The sequence below is a fragment of the Camelus dromedarius genome, chromosome 13 (genome assembly GCF_036321535.1).
Source record: "Camelus dromedarius isolate mCamDro1 chromosome 13, mCamDro1.pat, whole genome shotgun sequence".
Lineage (NCBI taxonomy): Eukaryota > Metazoa > Chordata > Mammalia > Artiodactyla > Camelidae > Camelus > Camelus dromedarius.
The window spans coordinates 63,075,936-63,101,437 of NC_087448.1; the positions used below are offsets into that span (position 1 = coordinate 63,075,936).

Here is a 25,502-nt window from a genome sequence, read left to right on the forward strand (position 1 = left end):
TTACTCAGGGCTCAATGTACATTCATCTAAGAAGGAAACAGAAAGGACACTGAAACACAGCAAAGTGGTCCGTCATGCTGTGGATTAACTCCTTGTGGAGAAGATAAAAAATACCCAAGTTTGGATAATTACATAAAGTGGAGGCTAAGAAAGGGTAAGAATGGTAGTGGATCTGAAATTAGAATGTCTCAAGTTTCCTCAGAGGTGAAAACATATGACTAGGGCAGCTTGGAAACTATGCAATTTTAAACAAGGATTTTCCTAATAAAATGAAATTTGCCTCTGAAAGCAGATAGCTGTCAAACTCTGGGTATCATAGAAAGTATTTTTAGTCCTTAAACTAATGAAACCAACTCCCATAAGTCCAGAGTATGAACTTCAACGCTGGCATGAAGTTGATGGAAACATATCTGACTCTTAATCTTTCAAGTCTAACTTCCCCAAATGAAGCACCGAATCATTAAACATAATCTGCCTCAGCAGGGCAGTCAGTTGAGAACTAATCACACATCCTCCACACTACTCTCATAGACATGAGATAAGCCCAGAGGAAGCCCGTTATCCCCCCTTCACCCCACCCTTGAGTACACAGCCTGCTCTAAAGCCTAGAAGAAAAGAGAGAGCACAGGTAGCAGGAAAAGAGATCTTCAAAGCCTAGGATCCCCTTGGCTTCTTTTCAAAGACAGCCTGTTAAGTCTAGTGTTTTTACTAAGTTTTGCTAAACTCAAAACGTTGAATCTCAAGTTTGTTGTAACCCACTCAGCTGGCTAACAGAAAATGAAGTCCATTTATTCATTGTCTTTCCATGTTTGATGCATAGAGAGACATAGTCATTCATTCTCTTGCTCACTCACAAAGTCACTTCTTCAGTACGTACTCTGCGCCAGTGCTGTAAGGTCTTGGGGTATAAACACACATCGAAACACAGTTCAGTGGGGACTTCAAATGCATGCTGCAGAGAGTTGACAGTGTGGTGACGACACCCGTGCAGGGAGAGTGGAGGCAGGATGGCAGGGGTCTGGTTCTGGCTTTAGCTATTAGTTTTTTGCTGTTTTGGTGTTTCGGTGTTTTATTGCTTCAGCTTCCATCCCTTCAGCAGAAAGCATCCATGCCTGGTATTACTTAGGGCTGATTCTTACTAACTGTCTGGGGAATCACAGAGTTAAGTCTTCGTTCATTTTTGCCCCATCAGTTTGCCGTGTGTCTTCCTTAGATTCTCCATTAACTCGTGTCCCATCATCCAAGAACGTGGAACTCCCCATGTCTGGTGAAGAGTGCATCGCTGCTCTTCTATGTTCTGGAGAAGGCAGGGCCCATCATTCACAGAGAGCTTCCCTCTGCACTAACACTGCTGTGCTGGCCTTAGTGCTCCCCCTGGAAGGACTAGGACGGTGGTGAATTTCTCATGAAATCAACTTTAGAAATAGCAATAACTAACACAGATATTTAAGAGAGGCTACATTTTAGAAGTGAATAATACCATTCTTCTGCTTCAGTTATACTAGTGGAGAACCTAACCTAGTCAATATTTCAATGAATAATTGTTCAAAGTCGATTGTAAGATCTTGGCTGGTATTGAGTATGATCCAGAATTATGTAAAACATGATCACTGCCCTCAAGGAGATTACAATTAAGTGAGATAAGACATATAAACTATCATCAGTATCAACAATTCAGGAGAGTGCATGGTTCGGTGACTAACAGGTTATCAAAACACAGGCTTTCATAAGAAGAGTGCGTTGTCAGCAGGACAGTAAGGTAAGGAAGAAAGGTTATTGGGCCTGAGCTATGGAAAGTGGTGATGCTTCCACTGGGCAAAGTTCGGAACAACCTATTCTAGTCAGGGCAACAGAAAGAATGAAAAGTATGATTTAGGTAATTAAGAATGTAGTCCAAATTTGGTGAAACTTGTGGTTATAGGAAGTGAGATGATAAGGTTGAAAAAGAAGTTTGAGGCCAGACTGCAGGAATTTGAAATTTCTTTGATAGGTAATGGGGAGCTACTGAGGGTCTTTGAGAAGTAATAGGATGAAAACAGTAGTTTAGAAAGATAAAGAGGTGAACATGGGCTTGAAGTAGTCAGACTGAAGGTAAAGCGAGAGTAACAAGCTTTGAGCATGTGTTTTGTCCAGGCCCTGTCTAAACATGATAAATGATTGTCTCTTTCAGTCCTTATAATAGTAGATACCATTGGTATTCCCATTTTAAAGGCTAAGAAATTGAGGCCCAGAAAGGTTAAAGTTACTTGTTCAAGTGAAACCCAAATAACTAGCAGGACTTGAACCCAGGGCTATCTGACTCCAAGTCTGTCTTCTTCCACAGCTCAAGCCTTCCCCTTATAGTTGTAGTTTCTGCTGCTATAATGACTATGCAAAAAAAAAAAAAAAAAAAAAACTCAGGGGATGAGAATTTTAACTGTGGCAATAAAGAAATGATAAACATAGAATGGCAAAATATTTATATGCTTTGAAAACTTTAATGTTTCCAATTACTAATTTATCTCCTCATACCTTTTCCCTACTCACTGTGGTAAGAATTCATTAATTTGAATTTCTTACTGTACCCTCTACTAGAGATTTTCATTCTACTTAGAGACACTCATCTGGTGATTTGTGTTATCAGTAATTCTCACTCGGTAAATTCTGGGTCACCTTACTGCAGGTTTCCCTGGATTGTAATTAAATTACCTGATGGAACTATACACATTTTCCTTCTGCTTTGGGCATGATCCCTTTAAAAATTTATTGGTAAGGAATAAATAAAATTAAATACTAATATTAAATGAATTTAATACGTGTTAAGGAGATTTAAATTTTAAGCCCCTAGACATTACAAATTGGCTCAAATGATTTCATATTTCAAAGTCTTTTCTAAAAGCATTATGTACCTAAATACAAATATAATTTAGCACCTGATTTTAGAAATGTGAATAAACCAAACCACTAGTTACATTGAGCCAACTGGCTGAAATAGTTTGAAACCAGAAGATTTGTAGAGAAATACAATAAACACATGTCCCTATAGGACACGTGTCCTTGTTGTTTTATACCAGATTCTTAAGCAGCTAGTCATTATTTTATCAAAAAAGAGAATTTCAAATGTGAACTGTTCCAGAAGTAATTTAAAGATGTTTAAATATTTTATGAAGTATGAAATCGCACATATTTGCCTCAGGCAGGCGCCCCACTGGTACTGAATAAAAAATACTCATAAACTTTTTTATGAGGGCTATTAACATAAACTTTTACTTCTTTTCCTGAATTGTAGTTCATATTCTGAATCTAGCCGCAGGTTAAATTCCAATTAAATGAGATGCCTAAAGGGCCTCCAGAGGACAGAGTTTGTGTGTGCTTTCCCGGATAATGTGCAAATGATACTGAATTTTCCACTGTGCTCCAAAGCACCTTGCACACATTCTGCTATTTTCTCAACATACTCTAGTCTCTTGACTCCTGTTTAGAAAACAGTTTTTCACCATCTCCCTCAAGTCCAGTCTACTTTTATATTTCTTTATCAAGATGGCTATCTCTAGACATCAAAATGGGCAAAAGGTCATGGTGAGTCAGACAAAGTCTATCTTCTTGGCAGGTCATGGTCACATTTATTCCTATGATCTCCCTCAAGAAGCAAAAAACAGAGGTCACTGCCCACAGTCGAAGTCACTGCCCACAGTCAAGGTCACTGCCCACAGTCTTGGTCAGTGCCAGCCTGCTCTAAGGCAGGCTGCTCCTGACCCAGTAACCAGTTCTTAAAGGTTCATGGCTTCCCAAGGGAGAGTCCTTCTTTTACGGACCACATTTAATGCTCTTGTCTGATACTTACACATAAATCTAATTGTCCCTTTCCTGCCGATCTAGCTGCTCTGTACATGGGAGGGGATGAGAGAAATCATAAGCTCTGCAACTCCTGAGTATCACGACAGACTTCTAGATAGCACTGGCGATGAGTGTGACCTTCAACTCCTCACTTTGCCCAAGGCAGACCCATTCTCTGACTGTTTCTAATGCAACCTCCCTTTGGCTGGGCTAATTCTACAAAACCCAATTTCCCCAGGGAATACATTCGGTGAGCAGTGGTGACTGAACTCCTGGAGGTATGTTCAGTTACTGCTGCTGTGTAACAAACCACCCCAAACTTAGTGGCATTAAACACCATTATCATGCTCATGGGTTCTGCGGGTCAGGGATTCAGAAAAGATACAGTAGAAATGGCTTGTGTCTGCTCCATGATAACTATGACTTTAGCTGGAAAAAACTTGAAGGCTGGGGATGGGTCAATGACTGGGCCCTGGAATCATCCAAAACCTCATTCACTCCTGGGACTGGCAGTTCGTGCTGCCTGCCACATGGGGCCTCAGCAGTAGCTGCAGCTGGAACACCCACCTGTGTCCTCTCTGCTTGGGCTTCCTCCCAGCATGGAGGCTGCCTTCCAAGGATGGGCCAGGCGATACCCCTGGAGGTTGTAGAGGGTCTCTTTTGCTCTATTCTATTGGCCAACATAGTCATAAAGTTCTGCCCAGGTTCAAGGGAAGGCAACATTGGCCCCTTCCTCAGTGGGAGAAGGGCCAAATAATTCACAGATGTAACTCCAGTAAGATGTGTTTGACACATTTGATAATCCCGGGTTTCTGCCATTCTTGCCGGCACGTGGCTGGCCTTTGATTCATTCCTCTGAATTGTGCAGCTGGAACCCTCGTGCAGTGTGGTTTTGCCACCAGGTGTGCAGAGGGTGCCTCCATGATATTCCTGTGTGCATTGCGCTCATTCTTTGGTTGTGATTGTACCAGTAGTTACAGGCATTGTTCTGAACATACATTAACTTGTTTAAGTCCCATAACCCTGTGCAAAGGAGAATATGCTTCCACGCCTACTCCTTGCCCAGGATTAGAACAAAATCCAGAGTCTCCAAGGTTTAAGGCTGGAGAAGAATCTCCAAATGAAGTCAGATGGTTCTCAGTTTTATCCCAAACCCAGTTTTCCAGAGATAAGAACTCCAAGTTCTCTCATTTTACTCACAGCTACTTTTTAAAATTGCTACCCTGAATCCTTAGGGATAGAAGTTAAGTATCTGGGTGCTGTTTTATTAAAAAAGTAAAGAAGATGGGCTTTTTAAAAAATATATATATAAAACAATGGTTCTCAAGCCAGGGCAGTTTCACCCTCCAGGGACAACTGGAAATCTCTGGAGATATTTTTGATTATCACAACTGGTGGGGCAGGCAGGTGGATGCTAGCAGCTTCCAATAGATAGAAGCCGGGGATGCTGCTAAACATTCTGCAATGCACGGGATAGCCTCTCACACGTAGAATTAGCTGCCCAAAATGTCTATACTGCCACTTCTGGGAGGCCCTGGTTTACAGAGAGTTTTTATAATCCCCCTTCTAACAATGAGGAAACTGGGCCCAGAGGAGCTAAGGACTTGCTCAAGATTCCACAACTAGTAAGTGATGGAGCCAGAATTCAGACACTCATCTTGAGATCCTCAAATTCATGTTGTTACTTCTTGGTGCCTCTGCTGGCCTGGCACCTGCCTAGAGAGAGAAAACTTGGAGGGGGAAGTGGTTGTACTCCATTTTCTCATGTCTCGGGCAGCGTGAGGTGCACCACACCTCCTGCCATAATGAGCACAAATTGCCGTGAGGGGCATCGTGCCCCCTGTCCCTTTGCCCTTTGGGAGGTGGGTGCAGTGTTCCATGGGCATAGTGAGGACTATGGGTTAAGGCGTGGGTGGGAACTGGGCTCTAGAGAGAGACTTACAAATAACAACTGAAAAACTGGAGCACAGCATGCCTCTGTGTGTGTGTAAGTGTCTGAGTGTGTGTGTGTGAGTGTGTGTGTGGTCTGGGTATGTTGTGGGAGGGCAATAAGATCTTATCTTACTATGACAAGCAAACAGCTAAATTACTTGTAATTTTGGAGATAATTGTTTTCTCATCCTGCTAACATGCCTAACAGGAAATTAATCTAAACCTTAGAAAGTTTGGATCATCTGCAGATTGTCAGAAAAGAAACACTCATTACTCCCGCACACCACCCCCTCAAGAGCCCCCATCACATCTAAGAGGCAAGCTGGAAACTGCAGCTATGGCCCAGTGCCACCAGCATCCTGCTCCTGCCCTGTGCTCACTGGTGACCAGAGAGAAAACAGCACAGGGTGTCTGGCAAAGGCAGGCCCCAGGCAGACGGGACACCTGATTAATGCCACCCAATGTAGAGTGGCTGGGAGCTACCCTCTCTGGTGGTCCCATTCATCACTTGGCGTTCCATGTCAGAGCAGGAGCTGGCTTCACCCTGCCTTGGACAAATGAGTCTTCAGGTAAGAAGTGATGGTTAAAATGTCAGCAAATGGGATCCATCAGTGGTGAGAGACTCAGCCATCTCTGCTCAGTCTCTGGCTTCCCAGCTTGAGGCAGTCTCCTCAATTCAAAAGAGAGGATGAATTCAACCCATATTACTCCCTTAGATGTAGCTTCTCGCTCGCCTATCTTGTCACTGCTCATGGGCCCACATTCACCAGGGAAAGCCTTTGAGGGGCGAGCAGCAGAACAAAGGACAAGCGGCCTGCCTTCCGAACTCAGGAGGCCCAGCCTGCACATACAGTGTTCTAACTGTTCTGGGAAGAATGAAGCATTCATAAAGCCATTCCATTTTCAAGAAAAAAATTGCCTGTGACATTTTAATCCCCTTTTGTGCTGGAGCATTTTTAGAGTTTTCTCCTGCCAATCATCTCAAATGGTTCGTATCTTTCCCTTTTAGCTGAATTGAGTATTATGAGCCATGCCTCACAGTAAAAAATAATGCCACTGTTATTAAATGAAAGTCTCATTCTTTGGGTTATTCTGGGCTATGGGTCAGCATACAAATGCTGACTTCTGAGAGTCCAAAGACGTTATTGGGTTGAGGCTTATGTTGGGAGAACAAAAATGAGCTAGGAGATGAAACTGACCATCTGTGAACTCCAATTTGGTTTGTGTTTCTGGGGAATATTTTCTGTAAATGATATGACTGGATGCCACAGCATTTTTCCTACCAGGGGGTCTGGCTTATTTCTCAGATCTCTGCTTCTGGAATTTTTGTAGATATTCTGTGTCTAAATCAGAGTTTCTCAGACTCAGCACTATTGGCATTTTGGGGCCAGAAGAGTCTTTTTGTGGGGCTATCCTGTGCACTGTAGGATGTTAAGAGGCATCTGTGGTTTCTACCTTCTAGATACCAGAAGAGTCCTCCCCCCAAAGTTGAGAAACAAAACTTGAAATGTCTGAAGAGTCTTCTAGTGTTCCTAGGTGAGCAAAGTCACCATTGATTGAGAACCAGGGATCTAAACAAAGAAATACTTAGGTACAAGTGGATCTATCCCTGTATTCATTCCCTTTACAAGTACCTCTTGAGTGCTGTGGGCCAGAATTTTCTTTGGAGACTGTAAATTGAAAGATGGCAAGATCATAATTATTGCCCTACAGGGATTTGCAGAGCAGACAAATGTGAATTTCAATAATTATATCATGGACATACCCTAATAAAAAATATACAGGATTCTGCTTGGGAGTTCAGAGGAGGAAGTCTTAACTTGCTTTGAGGTACCAGATTTCCTGGAAATTCCTGATTCTCCATTCAGGAAGTATCTATATTTTCAAGGAAAAAAAATCTTGTTTACCAAGATACTGTGCTATGGAGAGTCTCAAAACCAAATGCATGAACTATTTTATAAATGTATTGGTAAGGTAAATTTAGGTTATCAACTGTAGATAGAAATATGCCCTAATATCTGGATATGGACCGACATGCAAAATTCACACATGAGAGCATGTGAATGATTCCGCTGGCTGTTGGTGGTTCAGGGGGCTAAGTGAGCCCTGGGCCTCGACGGTGTCCAGGCTTGCTCTTAGGAAGGGGTCTGCCGTGCTTTGAAGTCAGTTTTCACCCTTTGTTCAGTAGTAACAGACCAAAGTGGACGTTTGTGCTGCTCTGGGCCTCGGATTTGATGAAGTCCCTATAAAACATGGAGGGCAGCAAAGTGGAACCAAAGTAAACGAATCCCAGCAACTGGAGGCGTCGACAGTGGTCGCCCACGTGAGCTGCAGCAAGGAGGGCAGTTCCTAGCACCACAGCTGGAAATCTGCCCTTTCTCTTTCCTTGCAAACAAGTGCGAAAGATGCTATTAAAAGGGGTGGTTTTGAGTTTAGGCAAATTTATATTTAAAACCTGGTGTATATTTTAACTAGGTAAGAAGTAGTGTGACTTAATCCTTAAGAATTAAATGAGTTGGGAGGTTACCTAAGATAAACTCGAGGCTCCACCAGGACTAGTGGTTTGACCTCGGACAATTTATCTGACTCCACTGTGCCTCAGGCTCTTTGTAGAAACTGGAGTAACAGCAACCATCTCAGAGGATTGTGATAAGAACCACAGATGTTCAAAAGATGCCTGATGTCAAGCGCTTGGCAAATAGGGTGGTGGCAGTCTTGTAACTAACACCTTACTTGCCGTGTACGTCGCCCTGGTGTGCCTGTGTGTCTTTACAACTGCTATTTTAAAGATAGAAAGAAACAAAACCAGGAAGCTATTACTGGTCTGCGGAGCAGCTGTGTTACTTAAAACCAAAGAACAAAAATAGTTGACTTCGCTCCCAAGGCTGAGGAGCCACTGGAGGTTCTTCAGCAGAGTAAGACTAGTATTGAAGAGGCTGGGCGACATCTATCCTTGATTAAAGAAGTGGGGATCAGGAAGGCCGTCGGAGCTTCAGAAGGGCCCACATAGGTAGAGACAGGTCAACCCTTTCAGTTTGTTTTCTGTCGGAATATAAGTAATGATTTTTAAACAGAAGTGGTATCACTTTTGGAGGATTTCCTGGACCTGATTCAACCGTATACAGAGAAGCTCTTGCCCTTGACCCCCAAGACTTAATTAAAATGTGCCCACTTTCCACACTCTCTCTGCCTGACAGCTGTGCAGATGTGAGTGAGGATAGTAACGTAAGGACAAAGGGGATCTCCTCCACCAGGGCTGAGATGACATCAGATCGTAGGGACATGGCGACTGACACCAAGGCGAGTGTGAAGTTTGAGAAGGGAGACACTGATGAGAGGCTTGTTTTGATGAGGTCTTTTCCTTTTCTGTGAGTATTCTTGCCTGGATATCCTCCAGATCAATAGGTTTCTCTATTAATTTTTCATTTCTACCAAAATCTCAGGAAGAAGATATTGTCCATCCCTATGAGAATGAGGACAATATCAGTTTTACCAGTTTCTTCCTCAAAAGATAGTTTCTCTTATCCATTCCCTCATTTATTCATTCAGGGCTTATTTGGCACCTGTTATAAACTGGGCCAGACAAGGGCACTGCCCTCCAGGACCTTCCACTGTGGCTGGGGTGAGGAGGGCGGGCTGTCCACAGGTAGTTATAAACAGGGCAAAAGTACAACGTAGGTGCAAGTGCAGGGTGCAGTGGGAGCCACGGAGTCTACGCTGCGTACTCAGGGAAGGCTTCCAAGACAAGGAGTTGCTCCAGCTGACGTACGAAGGAGACACCCAAGCGGAGGAGGAAAGAAAGAAGTTTATAGGAGGAAAGTCTCACGTGCCGTAGCCCTGCAGGGTGAGAAAGCCCAGCTCATTCTTGGAATAGCAGATTAAAGAGAAGCCTTGTTTTCTTTGTGGAAGCGGAAGGGGAGGTCACTGTGGCTCTATAATGACCGTGTACATGTAACTCCCAGTCACTGGAGCCCTTCTCTAAATCAGTCTGGCTGTGAAAGTGCACACGCCTCTATTTGTTCCTTGTGTAGAGAAACTGCACATAAAATTAAGTTGAAAATCTCTTATTGAAAACTGCAAGAATAGTTCTCAGAATACTCTGCTACTCTGCACTTAGAAATGGTCTGAGATGCTTTATAATCTATCTCTGTGCCTTTTAGGTAGAGAGTGTAAACAATGCATACTAAAAAGACTGTCCTTTACTGCCTTCCTCCATGCTCCTTTTTTTCCCCTTCTCAATCTCTAGGATGGAAGACTGCATGGTCCCCTGCGATAATGTGTTCCTGTACTATTGGTCTGCATGCAGTCATTAAACTGTTTCTAAGTTTAATTGAAATCTAATTGAAACTTTCTCTCTTTGGTTTTTCCTCAGTTGAAAACACAGAACAACCACTCTTTAGCACATCTATTTTTAAGGAAGACGGTTATGAAAGCATTTACTCCAGTGACAGAATACGAGTGGGCTATTTCTTGCTTTAACTATGCCAGATAAAGGATGAACCCAATTCTCCTTGGTAATGAGGACCATTGATGCTCGAGCCAGAGGAAGATGCTTTGAGTAAATTTTGTAGCTGGAAGGAGATTTGGAGATGAGGGACTGTCACTCACCAGCTTAACCCAAGAAGCTAATAAAGGGGAGCTGTCCGTTTCAAATGAATCAGAGCCTTATCACATGCATATAAAATAAAATGACTAAATGGAGCAGCTGGAAGATTATAGTGAGTTTTAATTATCTTTTAATAGCCAAAGGGCTCTTGCCAACACATGCTGATAATCTGTCAGCTGTTATATGCCATACCATCTCCATTTATGAGTCTCAGCTGTTACAAATTGGAAAATATATTTACATTTATAATCTTTTCTTGTTAAATGCAAACTCCCGGAGATGTTCAAGCTGAAATTTGGCCTCACTGCTTTGTTTCTGTAGCCTTCCTGTGTGGAACTAAAAAGACTGGCAAAATCTGATAACAATAACCAACCTCTTTCTTAGTAATAATTTATGACTCTCATGATGATATAATCATTGCAATCCATAAAAAAGTAAGAGTAAAATCATTTGGGGGGTTCATAGTTTATATTTCTATAAATTGCCTACAAATTATTTTTTAATAATAATCTATGCTTTATCAAATCAGTCTTTCCCCTCCTCCGCCCCTTCTTAGATTCAACCATCTCCAGTGTTATTTGAGCTCCGAGGCTCTGAGGTGGCTGCTCTGGTGTCAGTCGCATTCACTCTCCAGCCTCAGTGCTTCGTGTGATGCTCAGCATTCAGTCCATGGCAGAGTGAGTGAGAAAAAGCTTTTGAAGTTACTGACCTTTGCTTACTTACTAAAGTTCTTTGCCTTGATTTCATTGGCTCTTTATTTCCCTGCATCAGTTGTTACTGATGTCTTTGCTAGCAAGTCTTATTCCTCCCCGGCTCTGTGTTCCCCAAGATTTCATTCCCATTCATGGCTTTTATTACCAGTTTCGAAGAGATGATTCCCAAATCTACATCTGCAGCTCAGACTTTACACTCTTTTCCAGATCCATGTTTCAGACTGCTTTAATGAACGTCTCTAATTGTATAATCATTGTCACTTCTACTCAATAAGTTTAATAACTGACTATATTAATTTTCTGTCTGGAACCTAATTTGGTTAGAGCTTCATCTGTTCTTCCCATCTTCTTGACAAGAAACTTAGAGTCATTTAAAAAATTTCTCTGACCTTCAGCTCCATAGTCAGTCTCTTCAAAATATCTTTGGAATTGGCGTAAGGATTGAGTACTTTATTTTCACTGCAAACATTGTGGCTCAAAAGCAGAAACTTCTGTATTTACATTCAACTTAAAAATTTTAACATATAAACAAATTATACCTTATTGAAATCTATCGGTCCTGCTCACCCCAGACAGGTGGGTTAGCTGCAATAGTCATCATTTTGTTTCTGCCATCACATTTGTTAATCTGCCTGTCATGTTTAAGCTTGATTAGGAAGGCTTTTTGCAGTCATTTTGAACTAATTCTGGTCTGATAAATGCTAAAGCAGTAACAGTTCAAAGTTGAAAAGTGGTTCAAAGTTCCAGGAAGAAGTACGACTAACCATGGAAACAAAAGTAAAAGTTTTCAAAAAATTGAAGATGAGAGAATGTGTTACCTCTGGACTTAAAATGAACAGGTTGATAGTTTTTAAACGATTTAAGTGCTAACGGGTTTGAAGGAATGTAAGTAAACTGTGTTAATAAGTGACGATGTGGTGCACACACAACTGGTGATAATCTGCAAGGCTGACAAAACGGAAACACGACTGTATGTAGCCTCTGAGCGCCCACCAGCAGGCGCGTCCCCAGGACGGTGAGCAAGCAGAGGCGCAGCTGATGAAACACACGTCGTCCAACCAGGACGGTTTTGTCAGGTCCCCCGCCTGCTCAGACCCGCACATCAGAGTGGCTACCGCTCAGGGCTGGCCACGGGCCCGAGACACAGTCAGACCTCGGCACTCCATGAAATCAAGTTTGAAAATTAATTTTGAAAATGAATCCTTTTGCTGTTGTTAAGTGTGTGCTCAGCTGCGTCAGCGTTTCCGTAGGCCTAGTTAACTAACACAGTTGGAAAGTGATCAGGTGCAGTCAATCAAACTTACATGTCTGTATTCATATTTTTATTTATATTTAATATAAAAATCGACCTGAATGCATGTACTCTTTCTTTGGTGATTATGAAGGGTCTTATGTGACCTGCAGACCATCATTATGAATGTCACTTAGGGGGAGCATAAGCAGAAGGCCTACTAATTGGCGCTTCCTCAGCAACCCAGGATGGGTGGAACCGAGAACCTGGTCCCTTCCCTCCATCATTACAAGTAAGTGCTTATTGATGCAGCATGAAGCCTCCCCTCCCTCCCCTGGAAGAATATGGTAGAGAGGACAGACAAACACGGAGATCTTTTTGTCTGGGACTCTTGCTTGCTGGTGATGAGGAAGCATCTTTGAGATCTCTCTGGCTCCGTCTGATTTTTTCTGTCTCTAGCGACTTCAGAAGGTGTGGCCTATATGACAAGAAGAGAGAATTTGTCTCCATGAAATAAACTGTCAGCAAGGCTCTCTATAACGTGGACACCTTCCCTCCCATTCACTCCTCATATAGACTTGGGGGAAGGAATTTGGCCTCAGTCGTGAGCAGTTCTCCTTAGAGATAGGGACTCTTGATCAGTCTTCATCCTTAGGATAATGATAGTGAAAGTCCCGCTCACCATCCTGTTCGCGAGGACATATCTATCTATCCCTTATCGCAAGCCGAGAACAGAGTTTTAATACTTTCGTCTTTTTGGATATGAATCAATTTATACATCTGTATGATGTTTTCAGCTTTGTTGTATTCACAGCACACTTTCAAACAATCGAACCTAGTGACACCAGAGAAGAGATCTAAGATGACTATAATACAGCACAGTGATATCTTATAGTGCCAAAAAGTTACCCGCAGCGTCCATCCACTTCTCCTTTAGTGCTGTCGGAACCTATTGTCCTGACATCACCTTCTCCTAGCCACTTCACTTGGGTGTCCAGCGTGTCTACAACTTACCCTCTTTGTAGCTGGCTTGGTCTTGTGCTGTGCCTCTGACCTCAGCCTGCTTTGTGGCCCACTACCTTCTCAGCCCAATGTTCCACTCACTAGGACCAACCAGCCCACTTTGCCTAGGACCCAGGGGTTTCCTGGGACATTGGATTTTTAGTGCTAAAATGGAGACAGTCCCAGGCAAACAGGGCCGGCTGGTCACCCTGTGTGCAACATTCATCGTACCATAGTACCTAAGTTTGATTATTACACTAATACATTTTACAAATTGATCACCAGTTGGCAGCACACCTGGAGTTCCCTTGGGGACTATGGCAGATCTGTTGAAAATGACCCTTTAAGTTTTGTTCATTGCTCAGCAAACTTGTTTCCACTGGAGAGAGGACTTTATTTCTATTCCCTTCAGTCTAGTTGAAATCCAAACATCATCTTTAGATTGTTACTGTTTTGAAAGTTTCATTCCAGATTTTGATGATATGCTTACAAAACAGAGACACACTTGACATAAATCAGTAGAACTTACCTGCTCTGTTGGTGGGATCGTAGGTAAAGCCTATGTATGATCTAGGTGATCTGAGAAGGCCACCTAGACCTCATCTCTGGACGGACAGCCTCACCCTGCACAAGAGCATCTCCCGTGCCCACCAGCACTACAATTACGTCCAAAAGTCGTTCTCAAGGTCACAATAAGTTCTGTGGCCCGTGTTGTGGGCATAGCACTTACTTAGAGCTGAACCTGAGTTCTGTCTGTTTATTGGAATAATTCTGTTTTTCCTGGACAAAACATTCTAACACAGCTGGAAAGTGACCAGCCAAGTTTATGCTGATCATTGGCTTAAAATGTTTTTAAAAATGATTTTTGTGCAAAGATCTAGCCTTAATTGTGGGAAGCTGAAAAGAGGGGTAAGAATAGTGAGCATAAAACCATGACTAAAAGAGGAATATAGCACCTATATTTCTACAGGGTCTCAGACGTCTGTTAGGAGGCACAGGTTGTCCACAGTCATCTTCTTAAGCCCACAAAAGCCATGCTTTCTGCATGTGGAGTTGTCCTGCGCAAAGCACAAACACAGTGCTCTCAGGGTATAAAGTTAGGACTTTTTTTCATTCTTGGAGATACCATATGACATTGTGACCTAAGTGTCATGGAAAAATTGTTTTATGGTAACCTTTTTATGTGTCTCTAAAGTTACCTGAAAATGTGAAAGGGACGGGCCAGATCACCTATTCACGGAGTGGAGTGGGCTCAGGTGGGTGCGCACGGACGTTCTTCTCTAACCCGCCAGTCTCCCTGGTGCTCTCCTGCAAAGGAAACACATTTCTGTCCTTTATAATCCTAATCGTATCGCATCCTGGCAGGACTATAAACTCCTGTGATTGCATGAATCCAATTGAGTTGGAAAATTACTTTCAGATGAAAATATTGCAAAATTATTTGATGTGGGAAAAGTTATAAAGATGTCTAAGCAAATGTTCTCTTTCTGGATGAGATCTTCCATTGTTTGATTTCCAACAATTCACCTGTAATTCAGGTGAGACACATACACACCTGCTGGGTCAAGACTGTTTATGGTGACCAAATTGGTTCCTCTGGCAGCTTCAACAGTGTGTTAGAAACATTGAACGTTGGGATTTACAAAGTGCGAACTATTCAAAGCTGAAACTGGCTGTTTAGTACACGTAAAAATATGTGGAAGGGGGAGATCTAAATACAGCCTGTAGAGTGAAAAACTTCTTAGTCACTCAGTGTGGTTGAAACAAATGACAGGGGACTGTGCTGCAGCTATTTCAGTGTTCCAAGTGGAATTCTCAGGACTCCTCTGTTGCTGCTGCCTAGGCCATCCCAGCCAGCCTCACCCAAGTTCTCATCGCCTCCTGGTCAAAAATAGGCTGTGCCCGGGGGTGCGGCAACCCAGAAGGGCGTAAAGGCAGGGAATTCCAAATAAAGGGCAGCTCCTGAGACATAAAATCTACTCAAAGTCTTGGATAAATCATACATTTAACCAGAATAAATTGAATTAGAAGATGATGGTGTTCTCTTTTTTAGGTACGGGAGGGCGGTGTATCATATGGGAGATATTGAATATAGTAGTGATCTGAATATCTTACTTAATATGTGATTATTTCTTTATCTGTAGCCGTTCAGGATGAATAAAACCTCCTGTTTAGATTTTTAGGCTTTATCAGAAATCTGCAGAGGTAGGGTTTTACTAGTTTGTCTATCTTGAGAAAGAAGGGAATTAACTTTTGGAGTTGAGTCCAGGCTTAGATGTTATTTATTTTAAGTAGCTGCATTACTTGACAAGCTAAATAGGATACCAAATCTGAAGCTTGCAGAAATAGGCTTTCAAAATTCCCATCTACATTAGAAATGTATTTCATTAAAGCTTACCATCGAGGCGGGAGGTAATCCAACAAATAGATATGCCTTTGCTTGCTGCCGACAGCTGGTTAGGCCTTTTGGCAAAAAGAGAAACTTTCGGAAGTGTAAACACATGTGTCCACTTACTAAGAGTCTACCAGCCTGTTACGTGTTGCTGACATAGTTATGTCTCGTGCACTTCCTCTTTGAAAATACAAAAATAAATGACACTGAAACCAAAAGGTCTGCAAATAGTGACTATTCAGTCTTTGTACTGAAGGCACAGGGTTTTCGGTTTTCTTTGACGACCACAGCTGGGCTGGATGAATCATCCTAGGCTGGCATACTGTGTTCATAGACCTTCCATTTTAATGAAGTGATTCATTTAGAAAGAGAGGCAATGCAGTGAGGACAAGGCCCAGAGACTCCAGAGGCCTGAGAGGCCTCAGAGTCACACAGTCTTGTGTGATCACACTGGCAGCCCTGATAGTGGAGCCGGGGAAACCTGGTCAGCCTGCCATCCTGCAGCGGGTCCCACATCAATGTCTGGACACTAGATGTTTACCCATACTTCACCTCCTTTATTCTCAGATCAGTCCTGTGAGGTCATTATCATGATATTTTACAATTAAGCATAGGAGGCTCAGAGACATTATGTAACTTGTAACCAAAGCATCTTAGATTCCAGACTTTGCATCTTGCATTCCCTGAGCCCATCCTGTTCTCTCTCCTTCCTCTATGATGTCTTCTTTTTTCTTTCCTGTTCTGTCTCCATTTTCCCCTTTCTTTTATTCACTCATGTATTCAAGCATATTGAGCTTCTGCCATGCCAGGCCCTGTGCCAGGATTCAGCAATGAACAAGGCAGACAAGAGCCTCATCCTCATGTAGCTGACAGTCTACTGAGCAAGAACAGAAGTATGTCCAAATAGAGGCTAAGGAGCCCCAGGGGGTGGGACCAGGGGGTGGGACCAGGGTGTGGGACCAGGGAGGCGGCACATATAGAAGGGGTACTGGCTTCCTGGGGAGGATGGCTGGTACATTCATTGGCCAACTAGGGATTTTAAAAAGATTTCAACAGGATGGAACAAGAGACAGGTTAAAATTAAACAGGGATAAATGTAAAGCTTTTATTTAGGTTAATCGTAAAGTGAATACAAAATTGGGAAGACAGGACTTCATAGGGTTTCAGGTAAGGTTTGAAACCCCAGCAATATGAAGCAGTGGTTTAAAAAGGATGCAGTCTTAGGCTGTCTCTGTACCAGCATGGATTCTAAAACAAATGTGTTGTTAATTCCATGTCATATCTTAACTCTCTACTGAACTTTTCTGTCTTAAGGGCAACACTGATTACAAGACAGTGCATAGCAAACTTTCAGTGTGGTATATATAAACTAGTGGGAGGTAACTGGTATCCCAGAGTAGCTGGTTTTCCTTAACAACGCCTAGGAATGTCTGCTGCTCACAATGTTTAGGATACAATTTTCTAGAAATTTTTTTTTAAATTTCATTCTAACCCAGGAAATACAACTGACTTACGCAACGTTACTATAAAATAACAATAAAATAACAGGTAATTAGTATATGATGGCATTGGGAAGAAACAGAGGAGGGAAACAGTACAAGAAGAAGAGAGAACACTGGTGTCAGAATGGAATGTATGAGTCTGAATAGCAGCTCTGCTTATGTTCATTGTGATATAGACAGTTTGCTGCACATCTTTGAGCCTTCATTTCCTGATCTGTAAATTGATGCTACCAATACCTGCATCACAAGTTTGTTGAAGCAACTAGAAATAAAGTTGGGAAACTGCCTGGCATATTGTAGGCAGCTAAGGAGACCTGAGAAGAGAAATAATTGAAAGGAAATTCCAGGGAGTGTGGATCAAGGAAGGAATCTTGAAGAAATGTTTTTTGAGATTCATCCTTAAGAAATCATGGGCATGGACTGACTTTGTTTTAAGAAACCCATTATAGGCAGAAAAAAAATGACAAAATGAAAATGTAAGGTCAAGAATTTGTATGGAATGATATTGTGTATTCTCTTTGGTCAAGCAGGCTGTCATTTGATAATGTGTTTTGCTGAGATTGAAATTCATCGACAGCTGTCTGTGGCTAGCGGTAATCTCTGGGTGTGTGTTGATTTCCCTGCCCCTGAATCCTCTCAACATTTGGGGAATGGTGTCATATTGTTATTAACTTGTTTTTCTCATTTTAATTTATAAAACTAGCAATCATTTTAATGCCGTGTAGAATGTGAAATCTTTTTCAGGGGAATTTGCATGAGACACATTTCCTATGAATAGCTTCCTGTGAAATGAAGCATTCATTTCTCCTCCTTTATCAGAAATATCTAGCAAGGGGACAAGGAGTTTTGTTTTCTGTTTTCTTCTTTATCAGAAACTACTTCCCCATTTATTAGTGAGGAGGAGCTAATTTAAATTTATTTTAAAGAGAACTGGATAATATGTTCAACTTGTCACCCTAAAATTTAAGACTAAGAACTGCCAAGCTTGTTCAATAAATACAACTAATAGTTTAAATATTGTGTAATTCAGGTGTTTGGAGTTAATAAGGGAGTAGGTATTGGTGAGAAAGAAATGAAGTGATTGGAAAGATGGAGGAAGGGAAGGAAGAAGAGAAAACAAAATATGGGGCAAAGATGAGGCAGAAACAGAGAGGAATGCAAAAAAGAAGAAGAAGAAGAAGAAACAAGAGAGACAAAAAAATAAGGAAGAGAAAGAAAGGAATGGGTGGGGTTAGTGTGGAAATGGAGGTCATTCTACTTCCTGCCAAAGGCCCTGCTTCACCACCTGCCATTCAAATCTTGACCCCATCAGGAGGTCTGAAGGCCAGTCAGAGGGTTTTGCTGTGTGAAGATGGGTACACAAATCTCTAACATTCTCACATGCCCAGGGTCATCACAGATGGCAGTTTCAGTATCACCTAAAAATTCCTTTGCCATTAAAAACCTATTGTTACATTCCCTCCTTTCTTTTTTATCTTCCTCTTCTTCCTGACGATAGCTCTGACTCTTTCAAAACTGAAGTAGAAATCTAAGTTTAAAATGTTACATGTCCCTTTACTCAAAATTATTTTTTTTAGCCTGGTTGGGTCTTGAAGTGCTGTGATATAAGGGACCCCCCCCCCCCAGGAGATCATGTCAATCGCCTGAATGAAAAGTCCTTTGCGTCAGTGGGTCCTCAACTTTTTCGGCACATTAGAATCACTCGGAGAGCTATTAACACGTAGGGTGTCTGGGCCCACCAATTGGGGTGATCAGATGTGGGGTTGACTATCATTTTTTAAGTACTTCAGGTATGTGATAATGCAGCCAGTGTTGAGAAACATACCTCTGGGGAGATGGCAACAAAGTGTGTGGATCACGGCTCCAGTGCTTACTGGTAAGGGATTATATAGCATGTATATATGTGTATGTATATACATATATATACTGAGATCGTGTGGTTTTGCAACTTGCTTTTATATACATGATAGAATGTTTGGATCCCTTGGAAAAAAATATTATAAAAAGACTAGCTCCAAAAAATGAGAGCGATGCTGGTCATGTGGAGTAATTGTCTTGGAAATGATGTTGGAGAAGCTTCATGTTGAATTTGTACTCGCGGATCCACCGTCTGAGCACAGGCCTCATGTCGCCCCAGCGCCTGCTCACTCAAGCGCCAACTCCTCACTTGGAACTTCTTTCCGTTCTAATTCTCTGCCTCCTGCCATCTCAGCTTCAGCCAAACTCAGCCACCATGCACCTTCTCTTCTGGGACTTTTTCCAGCCATTTCTTTAAATTGAACCAATCTATAACTCCACTTAATCTCACCCACCTCATGCCATCATTGTGTTGGCATGTGTGTTGAATTGTTGGCATGTGTGTTGGCATGTGTGTTGAATTGTTATCTATCCTTCGAGGTCCTTCTTCCATGAAGCAATCTTAATCCTCTTATCAGTAGATACAATCTTTCTTGTCTTTGAAATCCCACTGCATGTTCTGTTCTCTTTCTCTCTCTCTCTCTTTATCTGTATTTGTTTTATGGTTATGAGTATTTTTGTCTTATTTGTCTAATAATGAGTGAAGTTTGAGAATACATCTCTTTGGATCCTCTGTTGTGCCTGCCTAGCCCAGTATTCTGCATAGAAAGTGCTCAACATATAGATATTCAATAGAATTTAATAAAAACCAAAAAAGGTATGGATTGAGGTATAAAACTGGCAGAGATATGAAACTGAAATTTAGACAGGTGTGTTTGTTAAAATAAATCAGCAGTTTTCAGAGATGCTTCCCTGCTCCTGGACATATAGACTTAGACAAAGACACAGACATAAGATGCTCATGACCGCTAATACATTCCAGCCAGTGTTGACTAGAGATCCGTATGTGTATTTCTGGGTGCATACAAAGAGAATGAACAGGTCATGTTTTATCCAACCCTAATTTAATGACTGTGGCCTATCTGTCTTTTGTGAAATAAGATGGTCACGTATTCATTTTAGGTCACTTCCCTTTGATTCACTTTGACACTCGTGTCTTAAATTGTAACCCTGGGATTTATTATCTTTTGTTCCAGAAGAAAGACAAAGCACTTATGTCTATGAATACAGTACGGTTGCCCTTCTACCAACACACACACACATGAAAGGAATTATCATTTTTAAGAACTTGCCAAGCTGGAGTTTATTCTTTGTGATGTTCCTCTGGATGGCAGGCCTACCCCTCCTTCTTCCTGAACCTTCCAAATATCCCCACTTGTACAGTGAGTACAATGGAATTGTCCTTAGGCTGTCTCTCTTTTCTGCTGCAGGCAGTAACCACGAGTGTGCATTTAAAAGTAGAATCTGGCCTCTTGAGTTTAACAGTTAATTTAATCTACTCTTTAAATAACTTTAAAAAAAAAGAACGAAAGAAAAGAAATCCATTTCAGAAACAAAAATGTATCTGTGCAGCTTTCTTTTCCTGTGGAAGACAAAGAACCTTCCCAATAGGAGGACAGAATGACAGTTCCACTTATCTTGGCTGCTCGGAAATTACATCACTGACATATTTTCTGTTGAAGAAGAAACCTTATCTTAGTGGCTAAATTTTGGAATCAATCATCTGAATTTCAGTCCTGCCCCCTCTCACAAGCAGGGAGCATTATGCAATTTGTATGTTTCAATTAGGTTGCGATAAAAAATGAGTAGCTCAAGGGCATTAGTTTATTACTGGTGTCCAGCCCTGTTTTCCTTTGCTAAATGACATTCTGAAAGCCTCCTTTCTGAGTATAATCACCTTACGGTGCCCACGGAGTGTGGCCCCAAATGATTCAATTACAGCTGGAAGTCATTCTCTTCCCGGAACATAAGACTCTAGACGCACATCTGCAGTCTTTTGCATTCAAGAGCTATTTTTTCTTTCATGAATGTTCCTGCAAGAATGTAAATGCAGATGAGGATAATGTTTTGTCTGACTTCTCACTGTTCTCTCTTTTCTGTCTGATCTGCTTTTATGAAGTGAAATGTTATGTCTTAGGATAAATCATCATCAGTTTACCAGCAAGTGAGTTTATAAATGAGTTGATTCAAATGAGGAACATTTCCTCATAGAACCAACGGTAAAGGAGTCTAAGTTTCCCACTAACCCCTAATAACCTATTTAACTCATAGTGAAACTCATTATGCAGTATTAACATTTCCCTGTCACTTTGGGAAAAGGAGCTGATATTTCAAATAACTTGAAATGTCTGGAACTACCTCTGACATACAGCAATTTCCTCCTCCCTGCTTGTGATAAGAAGATTCTTTTTCCCTCTTATCCCAGACAGCCATATGTGGTGTACTTGAATGTAGGGATGTATGTATCAGTTACCTACTGCTGTGTAAGAGACCACTGCAAACTTAATAACTGAAAACAATAATTATTTATTGGTTTACAGTTCTGTATGTTGGGAGTTTGCACTTGGCTGGTAGGTTCTCGGTTCAGCCATGTGTCAAAAGTCAGCTTGATGGAGTCGTAGCCAACATGGCCTTCCTCACATGCCTGGTGGTTGGTTTTGGTTGTCAGCTGGGCTTCTCTCTCCACGTGGCCTCTCATCCTCAAGAAGGCTAGCCTAGGCTTCTCGTCTCAGAGTTCCAAGAGGGTGAGCGTGGAAGCTGAAAGACCTCTTCGACTCCAGGCTCATAAGTTGCAGAGCTCTGTTTGCTGATCAAAGCAACTCATGAGGCCAAGCCCAGATTCAAGGTCTCTTCTTGATAAGAAGAGCAGCAAGTTCAAATTGCAAAGGGATACACGGGGATGGAGGAATTGCTGTAGCCATTTTTGTAGAGTACGAGGGTGTCGGAGTGGGGAGGTGAGAAGGTGAGGAGCAGCGAAAGTGGGTGAGACTCCCGCTTTACTGCTTCCTCGTAATGTGATCTTGGAGAAATTATTCACCTGCTCAAGTTCAAGTTTCTTCATCTCTTGAGAGTAATGCCTCCTTATCACAATGGTTGTGAGAATTAGGGTTAATGCTTATAATCCAGCTAGCAAAGTGCTGGTCACAGACAAGCTGTTAGTAAGTGATTATTTAGTATTTTCTGTCTTCCCCCCTCACCTCTCAAAGGCAAGCAACATGGCCAACTTTAGGCATCTCTGCCCGGATGCTCCTCAGGTAGCTGAAAATTGGCTCATCTGCAGAGAGCTCACTAACTCTCCTCCCTCACCTCCCCATCCCTACATGCATGTCTCACAGTATCCCTTGTTCCAGATAAAGGGATCCATCCAGATAACTGCCCCAGGTAGGGGCTGGAAGCCATGCCCTCCAGACCCCACATCTGCTGCTGGTTCCTGCCTTCCCCCCTTAAGCAGATGTCTGTCAGACACCTGCAATGTACCAGGCTTCATGCCAGTCCTGGGTCTGACAGATAAGTGAGGCCAATGTGGTTCCTGCCCCCAGGGAATTTGTAATCCAGTGATTATATGAAAATCTCCAAGTTCCATGAAAGAAACAAGATATTGTGTGGAAAAAGAGGGACACTGGGGAGCCTGATTCTGCCCAGCCTCCCTCTCCATTGTACCCCAGCTGAGTCTAAGCTGCCATTATCACCAGCAGCCCAGCAGCAAGGGAGCTCTTCCCCTGTATGGTTCGTTCGTCCTCCACAGTGTTGCTGGAAATATCTTTTTGGAAGAAAACTTTATCTTTAATTCCCTGCTTGAAAATCCCTATGGCCCACAGGATTAAAATCCAAACTCAAGATGGCATAAAGGGCCCTTCCCTCTATGCCTGAATCTAGCCATTTCCCTCCCCGGGGATCCTTCACCCTCACAGACTACATTCCTCACAGCTTCTTGAAGTGCTTATACTCTCGCATGGGTCTGTGACTTCACTTCAGGGAAGGTCTTTACTCTGAACTGCATCTCTTTGACGCTTACCTCTCCCCCAACCATACACACCAAGTTTCTATTTACTTTTGTCCCTTAGCTTTAGAACATAGTAAGTGTTCAGTCAATGTTTGTTGTGTGAATGTTTGTGAGGATGGTCAGAGGTAGGGGGTAGTGTGATTCAAGTAAGGGTTAGTTGCATATGGTTAGTGTCTGAGGAAGAGTACCATGAGGAAGAAGGGTAGACACTTGGCACTGTAGGGTGGGGTCTAGGGGTGGGGTGAGGGGCATCATCCCATCTCATCTGTGTTGGCAAAACAGCAGTAGAGAGGAAACAGGGATTCTTGTACCCAGTCAGTCAGAAAGGAGTGTTACAATGGAAAGGTGTTCTCTGAGGCTGGATCCATGCCTCCAGAAACCAGCAGTTAGGAGGATATTGGTGTGATTTCTGTCGTGCAGGGAGCAGTAATATATAGCTTCTAATTGAGAGAGATTAATAGGTCTTGCAAGCTCCAAAAACAGGAAAACAAGCAGACACACCAGTTAAACCTCCAAATATGTCAGACCTAATGCATAATAAAGAAAAGGTGTTTTTAAAATAGTTTTAGCCATAAAACTATTAATAATTTCATGCTATTTAACTTTTTCCCCATGCTTACATATATTTAGACTGAAATCATATAGAAAATGTCTGAGGCAAAACCCAAATTGCTTTATCACAAACCAAAGCTTTTGTTTTAGTTTAACATGAGTACAAAGTTTAGTCTGCAGTTTTGTTCTACTGTAGAATAATTCTGAAAGTCCAGGCTATTTCTCAGCTAGATTTTAAACCCTCAATAGGTTCATTTTACTCATTCTATTGATTTTGTCTTTGTCAGCCTCTATTAGTGCTAAGAAATAACTTAGAGTCTATTTACCATGAATGAATGAATGTTTTGACATTTAATTAATTGCAGAAATCAATGGTCCTAAAATAGGTTGTAGAATAATTTCATACCTGTAAGCTCATAGAATACTCACAACTTCATAAATATGACAGGACACAGTTTCATTATTTGTAATATGATGTTGATAATAGCAGCCAACAAGGCATCCAAATTGGAAAGGAAGAAGTAAAAGTATCTTGTGTTCACAGATGACATGATCTTATATGTATAAAACCCTAAAGACACCACAAAAAAACTGTTAGAAATTTGATAAGTGAATTCAGCAAAGTAAGAGGATACAAAGGCAATACACAAAACTCACTTGCATTTTTATGCACTAATAATGAACAGTCCAAACAGGACATTAAGAAAATAATTCCATTTACAATAGCCTCAAAGGAATAAAATGCTTAGGAGTAAATTTAACCAAAGAAGCAAAAGACTTTATGCACTGAAAACTACAAAATATTGCTGGAAGAAATTAAGGAAAATACAAACAAGTGAAAAGACATCCCATGTTCATGGATTACAAGATGTAATATTGTTAAAATGTTCATACTAACCAAGGCCATTTACAGATTCTGTGCAATACCATCAAAATCCCAATGGCATTCTTTTCAGAAATAGAAAAACCATCCTAAAATTCACATGGAATGTCAAAGCACTCCAGATAGCCAAAACACTCTCTAGAAAGGAACAAATCTGGTGACCTTACACGTCCTGATTTCAAAACATAATACAAAGCTACAGTAATCAAACAGTATGGTGCTGGTGTAAGAGACATAGACCAGTGGAACAGAATAGAGAACCCAGAAATAAACTTTTATGTATGTAGTCACAAATGGTATTCAATGAGAGTGCCAAGACTACATAATGGGGAAAAGATAGTCTCTTCAAAAAATGGTGCTGGGAAAACTATATATCTACATACAGAAGAATGAGTTTGGACCCTTACCTTACACCATATACAGAAATTAATTCAAAATGAATTAAAGACCTAAAAATAATACCTGAAACTGTAAAACTCCTAGAAGAAAACATAGGGGAAAGCTTCATGACATTGGCATTAGCAATGATTTCTTGGATACAACACCAAAAGTGCAGGCAGCAAAAACAAAAATAGAAAAATGGGACTACCTCAAACATTAAAACTTCTGCACAGCAAAGAGGCAAGAGAGTGAAAAAGCAACCTATGGAATGGGAGAAAGTGTTTTCAAACTATATATCTCATAAGGGATTAATATCCAAAATATACAAAGAACTCCTACTACTCAAAAACAAATAACCCACTCAGTTAAAAAAAAAATGGTAAAGGACTTGAATAGCCATTTCTCCAAAGATCTGCAAATGGCCAATCAGCATGTGAAAAAATGCTCAACATTACAATCTTCGGGAAAATGTGTATTAAAACCACAATGAGGTAGTATAACTTTGAATCCATTAAGATGACCATTATCAAAAAAATAAAAAATAACAAGTGTTGGTGAGGATTTAGAGAAACTGGAACCCTTGTGCACTGTTGATGGGAATATAAAAATAGTGCGGCTGCCATGGAAGATAG

General features: G+C 41.5%; 1 protein-coding gene and 1 long non-coding RNA gene across 8 annotated transcripts in view; one reads left to right on the plus strand and one right to left on the minus strand.

Moving 5' to 3' along the window:
• STARD13 (StAR related lipid transfer domain containing 13) overlaps positions 1–25,502 on the plus strand; it is a 455,772-nt gene that overhangs the window by 311,247 nt on the left and 119,023 nt on the right. The gene's annotated exons all lie outside the window — the stretch shown is intronic.
• Positions 12,334–15,760, minus strand: LOC116157175 (uncharacterized). Its single transcript, XR_004141125.2, has 3 exons — positions 15,699–15,760; positions 14,500–14,608; positions 12,334–12,776 (listed from the first exon to the last, which is right to left on the minus strand). It is a non-coding gene; the product is annotated as an uncharacterized LOC116157175 (long non-coding RNA).